We start from the raw sequence: 12,317 nt of genomic DNA, 5'->3' as shown, positions 1-12,317 counted from the left end.
ATAAAGAGAGTAACTAAGAACAGAACAGGGAGGAAGAGCATGAGGAAAATATTAACCTTAAACAAAGACGAGTGGGGGGAGAGAAAGGGAGAGAGAAAGGAAAGCATATGGAAATGGTAGGAGACCCTCAATGTTACACAAAATTACATATAAGAGGTTGTGAGGGGAAAGGGGGGGAAACAAGGGAGAGAATTGAACAACAACAGATGAGGTAGAGAGGGAAGATGGGAGGGGAGGGCAGGGGGGATAGTAGGAGATAGGAAAAGTAGCAGAATACAACAGTCACTAATATGCCATTATGTAAAAATGTGAGTGTGTAACCAATGTGATTCTGCAATTTGTATTTGGGGAAAAAATGGGAGTTTGTAACCCAATTGAGTCAAATGTATGAAAGATGATATATCATGGGCTTTGTAATGTTTTGAACAACCAATAAAAAAAAAAGAAATACAGTGTATTATTCCTTAATTGCCCTCCTCAATAGAACCTTCCCATTGTTTGACTAGCATTTAGGAAAGTAATTAATAATAGTGTTCAGTGATAAATAATATGGCCAGGAGAAAAATCTGACATGGCACTTCAGCTGATGGTGGGATGATGTTGATACCTTTGTGGTGTGGATAGGGAGGAAGAGACAGTGCTAGGACTGATTAATAAATATTCATGAGAATTGCCTTCCTTTTCAACTAGACAGATACATGCTTTTGTTATTTACCTTACTTCATAGAAGTGAGACTTTCACATATGTCAACACTTCACAACATGTTTTTACCGAACATTTGTACACCTACTTGGTGTTTTACAGATAATGTTGAGGAGCAAGACAAAACACTTGAAATAGCATTCAATTTGTAGTTTATAATAAAAAACATGTATGGCTTATAAACCAGATGAAAGTAGAAAAGAAGGTATTCAGAACACTAAATAAAATGGTTGTGCTTTGTGAAATTGGCAGAATTCACCGATACTTGTAACAATGATTTATCATTGCATTTGGTCCTAACACGTATCCGTGTAGATCAACAGACGCACAATAAGAAACATAGCTAGTATAAAACACCAAGGAGAAGGGGTTAATTGGCCTTACTGGGTTCAGTTTGCCTCCCTGGTGGCACTTTCTGTTGTCTGTGTAAACAGAGTTGCAAAGTACTTTCCCTCTAAGCCTGCCACTCTGTTATTTATACAGTTGAACCACCAGGGGGTGATGGATAAGTTTACCACCTGTGAAGCCTTTTCTTCCTTCTTTTCTGCCCACTTCATGCTTTTTTATCCAGCTGTTCTTACACACCACCCTAATCTTTATCTCTCCTTAGTCCTTGTGATTCTTTTTAAAAGTTTCCTCTTTTCTCTTATTCCTGGATTTATGTGTATGGATATTATAACTGGTCTATAAAATATATATTTCCAGACCATTTTCATATTTTATATCTATCTATCTATATATATATATATATATATATATATATATATATATATATACACAAACATAATATGGGATTCTGAAAGTATTGTTCTGCTTTTGTAGCTCTACATTGTATTTTTCAGAAGTATGCCTATTACATAGAGATGTATCCATGTTACCTAGATCGAGTTTAAACTGGTAACTGCATTGTAATTCACATTACAGTTTTTTTTTTCTACCTACTGATGGACAGTGATAATCAGACTCCCCCTCCCCTATTAAGCAATATCACAATGAAGAGATGTATTGCTGTTATGACCATATGGCTAATTTTTCAAGTCAGTGTTTTCCAAACACCGTTAAAAAAATCTATATAGTAGTTGGGAATGTACATTTTTAAAACAGAAGAGAATGCAATAAAAATTGTCAGAGTAAATGGTATTTATTTTTTCATGAAAAAAATATAAAATTGGGTTCTGAGCTATGAATATTAACGATATCTGCTACTGTAGGACTCAGTAAAAAAGTTTTACGGTGTATAATAAAAAATATATTTTATACTGTACATCTTAGTCTGCTCTGGGTTATGTGCCCAGAAGTGGATGATTCTGGATCATAGACTACATCATATTTTGTTAGACACAGCCAACTTTTACAACTAAATTATACTCCCCACATGCTAATCATTATTTACTATTCTAGTCATAATTTTATATTTTGTATATTCTGGAGGGTGAAAAGTTCTATCCTATTTTAATTTTAACTAGTGAGGTTAAATATAAATTCTTAATCATAGAGAAGTATTAAAACCTATCCCATTGAAAGATTACTATTCTTGAAAATCATATGAAAGCTAGACAATCTTTCAGCTCCACAATCTTTTCTCACATTTTTCTTTTTTTAAAAGTAATAAGCACAAAAACCATGTGGTCTTGGTAATTACTAAAAACAATTATACTAATAGTTTCACATTCTATTAATTTATAAAAAGTAAACCCAATCTTTTTACCCAATATCAATACTCTTAGGTCCACAGCATATTTGAGGAATATTGATATCCCTCAATATATGAATCCACTTTGTTTCAGTAAAATTCTATTCTTCCCATGTCCTCTATTGTAGAAGAGTAGATGCTAGCAACATGCTAGAATATATTTCAGGACTTTGTTAAGACCACTGTAGAATGAAAGAATACCCATAATGAATAGAACATACAGAAATAATTTAGGTCTAATTGTTGTTGGTTATCCATGTTTGTTTTGGTTTTATTGATAATGGAGATATGCTCATTTCCTTTTTTGGTTATTGTTATTTAAACATACTCATATACCTATTTGTTTCACTCATTGGTGCTATATGTGTCCTCATAAGTCATGAAGGAAAGAGTATTCTTTAATTATGACAGCTCAAATGTTAGAAGAAAGATTGTTCTTTGTGGAAATTTTGATTTTTACACTAAAAGGCAGCTGTGTATTATTTAAGTAATGTACATAAGTACATACTGTACATATTAATTTCATTTTTGGCCTTGATATTTCCTTAAGGTTTATTCTATAATTTGCCAACTTTTAATATTGTTTTATTTTTTTAACTGTCATTTACAGAGTTGAAAACAGAGTTGGAAGATGATTCAATAAGTGGTATCTTATTTAGAAGGTCCTTTCACCTTTTTCTTTTGAAAAAAACTTTTTAGAGGAATGTAGCATGGTATTTAGGTATTTCAGTTATTTTTCAACCTCAAACTAGCTTATTTCCAGTTTACTGGTATAAAACATGAACTCCATCAGCAACTATTCTACAAGAGTAGTTAGGGAAGAAGTAGTTCTGGATGACAATCAGTGGATGAATGGGCAATCAGTCCATTTGATACAGACTGCAGACTTCTGTCCACTCGTTTAGAGCAAGTAATGTTTTATGCTGGCAAGTAAGGATAATTTATAGGACTGATTTGACAACCAGTGTGACTCTTGAGGAAAAAAACATACTGATTAGATTTATTGAGTGTGTAGTCTTTCTTTTTCAAGGCCCAACTTTTTTCTCATTTCAATTAATTGTGGGCTCAAGTATCATGCAGATTCTTCACTAACCTTCAAATGTGATAAGCTACTTCTTATTATTAAGATGGAGCTTATACTACTGCATTTATTTTAGACTTAAGTGTATACTTTACACATACACACACACACACATTTAGAGCATATTTAATACTTGAATAAAGCTTTGGGTATTTTTAATAAATGTTCTTTCTTGGTCTCTCCTAGAGAAACATTATTCAAAGTGTGGTTTCAGGATTGGTGCAGGTCAGCAAATTGTCACTTGTTTGCAATGATAGAGAAATTGAGAGTTGAGTTTGAAAAATTTTATAGTAGTTTGGCAGAGTCATATTATGAGTATAAAATGTAACAATAACAAAATTAGGAATTATGTCTTTGTTTCTTCATTTCAGTGTCCTAATAATTCATGTGTATTTTACAAAAGTCTCCCTGAAGACAAAACAAAGACTAGGTCACTACCCATATCAGTGAACCACAGCAGAATGCAATTCTGAATTTTATGAAAATGGGCATAAAAGAAAGAACACAGGGGCTGGGTCTGTGGCTCAGTGGTAGAGCGCTCACTTAACACATCCAAGACCACATGAAAATGAATAAATTAATTAAATCAAGGTATAAAAAAGAAGATGGGATACTGGTATAGCAAGAATTGCTTTACCCAATTGGGTCTTCTGTGGGAACTTAAAAGGGGAAACTATTCCTGCCCCCAGGTCATAAACTAACAGTGTTGGCACCCACTGCCATATCCTTTGTGGCCAGAAGCCTTCAAACTCTTCATCTCCATGGGAGAAAGGGGCTGGGAGGTATTGCAGGGGCCAGGTTCTCTTTCACCATATTTCTACAGCCCACACAGCTTTTCTGGAACACCCTCCCCCTTAGTTTAGGGTTAGTGCCCTTGGCCCCCAGTAAAGATGATCTACTGCTGCCAGGGGCCAGGGTGAGAAAAAGTGCTGGGAGTGCCAACTTAAAATTCTTGACTTTTCCTACCTCTTGTAATGCAACTACATAAATGCCTGTGCATACAGAATCTCTTTTATATACTTTGCCCCTGACAGGCCAACTTTAACTTCAAGGTTATGTAATAATCCTGAAAAAAACATTCAAAGTTCAGATTGTGTCACAGTAAACTGTCTTTGTTTTATTTATTTTTTTTTTGGCAAGAGATCCAATAAGTGCTCTCTTTTATACATTGTATTTGACATAGAAGGGCCACCTTGTCATTTGAAGACCTGTCTTATATTTGTTTGCTTTGATTAATTGAATTTCTGACCATCAACACTATTTCCTAAATGTATAAGAGATTTAAGGCTGTCCTTTGAGTTTTTTGCTAACCCACGCAGACTTGTGATTATTTTTACCATACACTATTGATTCTAAATTGTACTTTAAAGGTTAAACTTAGTTAAATATAAAGCTTTGGAGAGCACTTTGCCAAGTTAGTGTTCTCAAAATTAAAATTGTCTGTAGCAATAGTCCCCTTCAGATTTATATAGAAATAACAAAATTGGTATTTATTTATGCCACTTAGTGTTTTATAAGTTACATATAAAATTAGTGTTGCTCTTTACAATGAAATAGAAATAATTAAAATGCATTTTTGAAGTATTAAAAAAATTAAAAAAATAAAAAAGAAGATGAAGAAGAAGATGACAACAAAAGGGAAAACAGGAAGAGAGTGAGCTTAAATTGTAGTTTCCAATTCCAAAAAAATTCTGAGAACCTCAATTTTCTTTGTATTTGAATCTCCTATTTCCATGACACATTTAATTGTGTTTTCTGGTTTAACTCTTAATATGCTCTAGTTATTCTTTTATGGAAAATCTAGCTGATATGCCAAATGAGACTTTAAATCAATTAAAATCTTTCATTAAGCATAAAGTCAGTTTCACTTTTGCTACAATGATAGTAAATACACTTCTTTGTATGAAGAGACAGACTTTGTTGGGAGTTTAAAATATCCCCAATGGCAAGATTACATACCTGAAACTACCATTGCTGTTTATGTAATAGTGGATTAATCAAATTAACTGCTGTACTCTCTAGAATAAAATAGAATGGAAATAATTTACTCATAAGATTCATATTTAAACAATCTTTATTTACAAAATACTATCCTCTAAGAATTATAACTCCATTTAGCTTCAATTGGAGCAAAAGTATAATCACTGAAGTAAAAGTAGTTACTTAAAAACCGAAAATGAAAGATGAGTCAAATTACTTTTGAAGAGAGATCAAAAACATAAGGTTTCTTGTTGTGGTTTTGGATGTTAAGTAGTAGGCTCATTTGAAGGTGGAATCAACCCTGAAGGGAACTCACTTCTACTTTCAGAATGCATGGGGAAGATGGGGGTGGGGGGAATCCAGCTCTTGGGTGAAGATAATGAGGAAAACACCTCTGTGAATAGACATTTCACACTGGAAATGGAGGGGGTAATTGTCCCCATGGAAAATAATTTCAAGGTGCTCCATACCTGTTTCCTGGAGGAGGTGGAGGAAAAAAAGGTCCTCTTCTCATTAACTGACTCCTTGGGTCCCCTGGAAATAATGCACCTTTAACTGGAGGAAAGGTGCAAAGACAGAGCCAGAGCCAGTTGCTTGGTTTTCAGTAGGGAGAGGTGAATCAGGCACATTGGAATCACCAAGATTGATCTTGGTATCCTTTCTACTGGATTGCATTTCCAAGATATAGGCCCATCCACTATATCCAAAGTAGGCATATTAGAACTTCTGAGTTCTGCTGGTCCAGATGGTCTACCACAATTAGAATAACATCCATCTTGCCATTGTAGAGGAAGATGTGGATCAGAATATGGTTGGCCTGGCAGAGGGATCATCATCCTGCTCCTGAGTGCCTGTTCCCATGGAGGTGACAGGGGTCTGGTGTAAGAAGGTGTTCTCTGAGGACCAGTTAACCTCTCGTAGCTTGATTCTCTTCCTTCATTTGGTGGTCCAGAGGATTCTCTGGGCTTCTTGAGCCTCTTCCTCCTTCCACTGGAACCAAAAGTGAGAGTGTGAGTGGACCCTTCTTTTCCAAATGAGGAGGTCTCACTTCAGATAAAGGCCAACCCAATGGGGAGAAACCATTTGGGGAATGCTTTTTCCAAATGCTGCATCTGAAACATCAAGTGCATATGGATTTTTTTCTGCAAGTTTAATTTTAAGCTCATTTTCCACGTTCATTTTTGTCCATTGCAAGCATTTTGATTCATGAAATAATTGAGGTTTCTTTGAGCAATCTGAGCTGCCAACTCACTATCATGTGCTTTGTTCTCAGAGGAAATAATCTGCCCCTGACAGGAATGAATGGTTCTCTCCAATTCTTCTTCAAGATATTTGGCTAGCTTTCTGTAGGTCTCCAGCTCTTCAGTTGTATGGCTGATCTTTTCTTCTACTTTGGAAAGTTTCTCCTCTTGCTCCACTCAGTAGTTTTCCTCTACTCTCAATTTCCCATGGAGTTTCATTATATTTTCTTGATGTCATTCCATCATGACTTTAAATTTCTGCTGAAGGTACTCATTCTCACTTTCAAGCTGTGTATTTTCTGACTGCAAAGATGCCTGTTCAGTCTTAAGACTTTTAATATGTTCTGTAAGGTCTTCCTTTGTTTTCTCCACTTCAGATAATAAAGTACAATTTTGATTTCTGTCTCCTTCTAAGGTTGCTAAGGAGGCCTTTGGCTTAGCACCATAAAACAGTTTCTTCAAAGTTCCTTTTGGCTGATCATCCAAGTGAGCACCAATTTCTGATTTACTCTTCATTCCCAACTCCAAGTTACCATCATCTGTTTGGGTTCCCGTGCTTGGAGAAGACCTATCTTTCATCTTCAGCAAGCATTCAGCCAGAGACTCCATGTGATTTTCTTTATCACTCAGAACTTGTTATGCATGTACTCTAGAGTCTTCAAATGTTGGTTTCTCTTTATCATGGAAACATACTTGTTCCCTCCATGCTTCAGTTTCCCATTGTAAGATCGCTTTCTGAATTTGCTGAAGTTGGGAATTTTCATTCAAAGCCTCTTTTATTGCCAGCTTAAGTCCTTCCTCATTCATTTGAAATAGTCTCAAGCTTGTTTTAGCTTCAGCTATTTGTGACTTGAGGGATTCTGATTCACATTCTAGGGACTTTATCCTTCTTGATATATCCATCATCATTTCATCCTGTTTAGAATATTTAGTCTTCTGTTCTTTTAGCTCTTTTTCTAGAAAGACTATTTGATTCCCACAGCTAGGTTTGGACCTATGCCACTCTTTGTATGTTGCCTCCAATTTTTTTGCTTCTGTTGAACCCTTCTCTAAACTGCCATCCTTTAAAGATGACTCTAAGCCTTCATGCTTTTTCTGAACAAGGCTAACTTTTTCAAGTAGTTCACATTTTTATTCAATTAGTCCAGAAAGTTTTAGAGCCAGCTTTTTTCTCTTTCCACATAAAGCCTGCTTCTAACAGACTGAAAACTTCTCCACAAAAACAATAGAACAACAAAAAGTCCAATAGCTGTACACATCACCAACTCCCAAGGAATCCCATAAGAATTAGGGCCTGGCTTCATGTCTTAAGACAATGCTGCCACAACCCTGCATACTTCTTCCAGGACCACCCCCTAGTATGGCTGAGGGACAGCCCTTGGCCCCTCCATCAAGCCAAGACTGCTTTGGCTATTGCCACCACAACCACAGTCTGCCCAGGCAGGCTGAAACAGGCTGTGGACACTGAAGTATTTGGTCAGGAACACAAACCTGCACCAGGCAACAGAGCAGACTACTGTGAACCCCTGGGGGGTGGTGGGGGTGGTGGGAAGCTGGGTCAAGGGCTCCCAGGAGCCTTGTAGTGCTCAACTGCCCATCTGGGGAGTCTTGGCCCCTTCCCTACCCAGTGAATCCTGAAGGGCCACAGGTTCTGGTGCCTTCCACTCCAGCCAGAGAGGAGTCCTCTCCATGCCACCCACCCCTCAGTTTGGTTTAGGCCAGGCCAGGGTGAAGCTTATTATGAAGATTTTATACAGTCATAATATCACTGTTTGATGTCACTCAAATTCTAAAGCTCTCTAAACTGTTTAAACAGCTTTTATGCCATACATTTATATTTGTACCACTTGCCCTTTTGTCTTAATGACTCATTTCTTTCCCTGACCTTGTCCTCTCCCTTTTCCTTCCTTCCTTCCTTCCTCCCTACCTCCCTTCTTTTTTCCCCTTCCTTCCCTTTCCTTTTATTACAGTGTTGGAGGTTAAACTCCAAGGCCTTCTGCCTGCTGGGCCAGCTTACTACTACTGAGCTACATCCTCAGACCTACTGACAATTTCTACACAAGTAATCTGAATTATTTCTAAAGAAAAACCCTCATGATAGACTACTTTAAAAGTTATTTTAGAAGAGCTGCTAACATGGGCACAAATCAGTTATGACAAGTCATTTCTAAAAAGCATAGCATATCTAATTGTTATAGTTAAAGCTTCATCTCGGGGTTTCACAAACTGAATTCCAGACCACTCACGTATAATTGGATCAAGCCTTTATTGAAGCACATCGGTGATGGCTGACCAGAACATAAAGCTGTTCCCCTAATCAGCCATGAACAATTGCAAGGGCACTCCTTATAAGCCTGAAAACCACAAAAGGGATGTTCAGGGGGTCTAGCCAATGTAAGCAAGCCAGGTTACAGAAGCGGGACAGTGCAGTCAAGCGGAGGGAAGCCTAACCAATCACAGTTAGCCCAGTTACCCCAGTCACCCCAGTTACAGAAACAGAGCCCTGTTACCCTAGTTACAGAAACAATGCCCCATTAGGTAGTCCCGTGTTCTTAAAGATTTCTATAACAAAAGGAAAAGAACATCTTGCTCCAGTCATGAATCTTCTACTTGGCATGGTTGTTTTACAGGATGAAGTCATAAAACAAAATGGAGTCACATTTTCTCCTACTATCACATTCCCCACTGGTTTTAGTAGGTTTGATGTCAATCTTGCACATCATTAGGCCTCAGTTTTTGTTCCATCCTTCTGTGACTAAGGGACTATACTGGGCTCACAAGACCATAAGTCTGACCTCATCTACATTCTTTTGTGTATATGGTTTAGGAGGGTTTTTAAGAGGCAGGCTCCTACCATAATACCAATCAGGAGAATGGACTAGGGGCCCAACAATGGCTGAACTGATGGTAGTCAACCAAGGGGACCATGATAATAGGTTTTGGAACCAATTGCCTGAAGTTTCTAGTGCTTCATCTCTTTCCTTTAACCTGTTTCTCACAAGCACCAAACTGTCCTTCATTATCCCAGAATGGTTTGCATAGAAACAAGTTTCTCCTGGAGCCATACAAAGTCCTCCTTGTTTCAGAAAGAGACCATCTAGACCTCATCTGTTTTGTAAGACTATTTCTGTCAGACAGTCTAGTGAAACTTCTGGTTTGGAGATTGACTTTTCTAGTTTTCCTAAATCTATATTTATTTGATGGCTGAGGGCCATTTTTAGAAACTGAGTGGGTCAAGGAGTCCATGGTTCACCTGGGGTGGGCACTTCTATGAGAGAAACAAAAAGACATGAGTGCTGAATTAAGATTAATACAAAATAGCAGTTGTAGCATCTGGAACCTATCCATGAATATCATGAAAATGACAGAAATTAATAATTGTTTACCAGGAGGTGAAAGAAATACCTGAGAAATTGTCCCCATAACAAGGCCTAACAAAGCCTAATAAGGCACTTTTTTAGGGAACATAAATCTTTAACATTGACAGAATTATCAGGAATGTAGACACAACATTTAGTTAAATTAGTCAATGTCATCTGGTTTTTGTAAAAACACATTTTTGGCATGACCTCTGTGTTCAGTAAAGATGCTTTTGTTACTTATGGCTAGATAATTATATTAATAAACATTGATTACATCTACCTATGTAGGAAGTTAGGAAGATCTGTAGGCCTTAAACTGACTAAAAACTTCTGGCAGTTTTTTATTGATAGTTATCAGGCATTTTTGCCTAAGAATTCTTTTTAAATGCCCAGGAATGGCTGTGCTTAGGTTTTTAACTGTTTTTGCTAGGTGTTTAAGACCAAGCAGGTCAAACTGACCTTGTTCCTACCTATTGGTAAGAGTCAGCTGAGTTTCCTTGAAGGACATTTTTGGGGAACTTGTGAGCAGCATTTTAGCTCTGTTAATGTCATCTGCATTAGGATGGGTCAAGGTCTTGCTGACCATATGTCTTCCCTTGGAAGCATCAGGCATGTCTCCTTTTTCAATGACCCTCCTGTTTTGCAGCTTGGACACTCATTGGCTTTCTGTTCTCCAGGGGTCTCATTAATCTCTCTTATCTGGAGGTTATGTGGCCCAGAGTTGCAAAGCTTTCCCCCTGTTCTGGGTTCAGCCTTACTCAGAGGGCAAGAGCCAAATATTGGTTTCTTTGGCCCCTATATTTTAACCTTAATATTTAAATTTGGTCTTAAACATCCAGCAAGTCAGTTTTACCACTTTTAAAGTAATAATGTTGGGCTTTAACTTTAATGCTTATAACTTTACAGTTAATTTTTACAAAACACAATATCCTTATTTTATTTATTAATTTATGTAATGCTGGAGATCTGCCTGAAGGCAGAAGATGACACCTTATCATCTACTGTGATCCAATCACTGTACACCAACAAGGCAGCTTGCAGACCCAGAGACCACATTAGATTTTGGCTATAAAAATTTTCTCTTGCCAAGTCCTCCTCTCTTGCTCTTTCCTTTTTCTCTCACTTTCCCTGTCTCTCGTTTTCCCTTTCACTTTTTTCTTTTTCCTTCTCTCTCTCTCTCTCTCTCTCTCTCTCTCTCTCTCTCTCTCTTGCACTTTCCTCTCTCTCTCTCTCTCTTTTGCACTTTCCTTTTTTTTCTTTTATTCTCTCTTTGTGTGTTAATCAGACACTGTCACAGTAAAGGTCTCTTGGTTGCTCTGAGTGTAGTTGTCACATTTTTTTAGTCATAATGAAAATACAAAGTGAAATTAACAATATTAAAAACATATTTAGCTTGTATATAATTTTGAACCTTGGCTGAGTTATACATTATATTTTCTATTTGAGATCACAGTAATCTTTGTAATAAAATTAATCTTTGAATATAACTTTAAATTAACTGAAATCTGGCCTACTTTGAAGTTATTCTGACATGTTGTAAGATGGGAGGCAGAGCCTTATCTCAGGTAAGGCAGGGCTCTTCACAATCTTAGGTAAAGTGTTTTAGTTCTAAAGCTGATCTTTGTCTCTCTTTTAAGATATCATTTTATAAAGTTTACATATATTGTTTTCTGACTCTGTATGAATATTAGCTAGCACAATATGGCATATATTTGAAACATTAATTAAGGAAAGGCTGAGAGCCCTTAACACTTTTTTCCATGTGGAAAAGTGGCAAAATGTTTTATAATATAAATTTTACAACAGAGCAGGCTTTCATTATCTTTTAAAATACCTGTACATTTTTATATCTTAGTGTAAAAGTTAACATAAGATTTGGTTATAAAACATCAAATAATGTAAATAAATTCCCAATAAAATCTATTATCTTTATAAGTTTAAATTACCATTACAGACAATTTAGTTTGGAGAATACCAGTTTGATAAAATGTTCCTTTAAACCTTTTACCTTAAAGAATTGTTTACCTGAAAGATATGAACACATTTAATCCGTAAAGAAGAATAATGTGCCACACTTTCATTGATGTTTTCATATTAACCAAGGTTAGCTTTTAAAGGAAAATCTAGACTTTGTAATGTAGGACAGTACTTTAACAAAACAGTTGCTGTTTAGCCACAGATGTAAAAACCTTAGTTTCTCCAAGATTACTTGTTCTAGGTGATAAAACTTAACAGACATAATGTAATTAATATTTTT

General features: G+C 36.5%; 1 pseudogene; it reads right to left on the bottom strand.

Annotated features, from left to right (window-relative positions):
* Positions 1-5,022: 5,022 nt before the first annotated feature.
* LOC107155925 lies at positions 5,023-10,405 on the bottom strand (annotated as a pseudogene).
* Positions 10,406-12,317: the final 1,912 nt, after the last annotated feature.

Source organism: Marmota marmota, unplaced genomic scaffold (genome assembly GCF_001458135.2).
Source record: "Marmota marmota marmota unplaced genomic scaffold, marMar, whole genome shotgun sequence".
In the NCBI taxonomy this organism is placed as follows: domain Eukaryota; kingdom Metazoa; phylum Chordata; class Mammalia; order Rodentia; family Sciuridae; genus Marmota; species Marmota marmota.
Note: the sequence above shows the minus strand (reverse complement) of the source record. Positions and strands in the feature narration are given on the sequence as shown.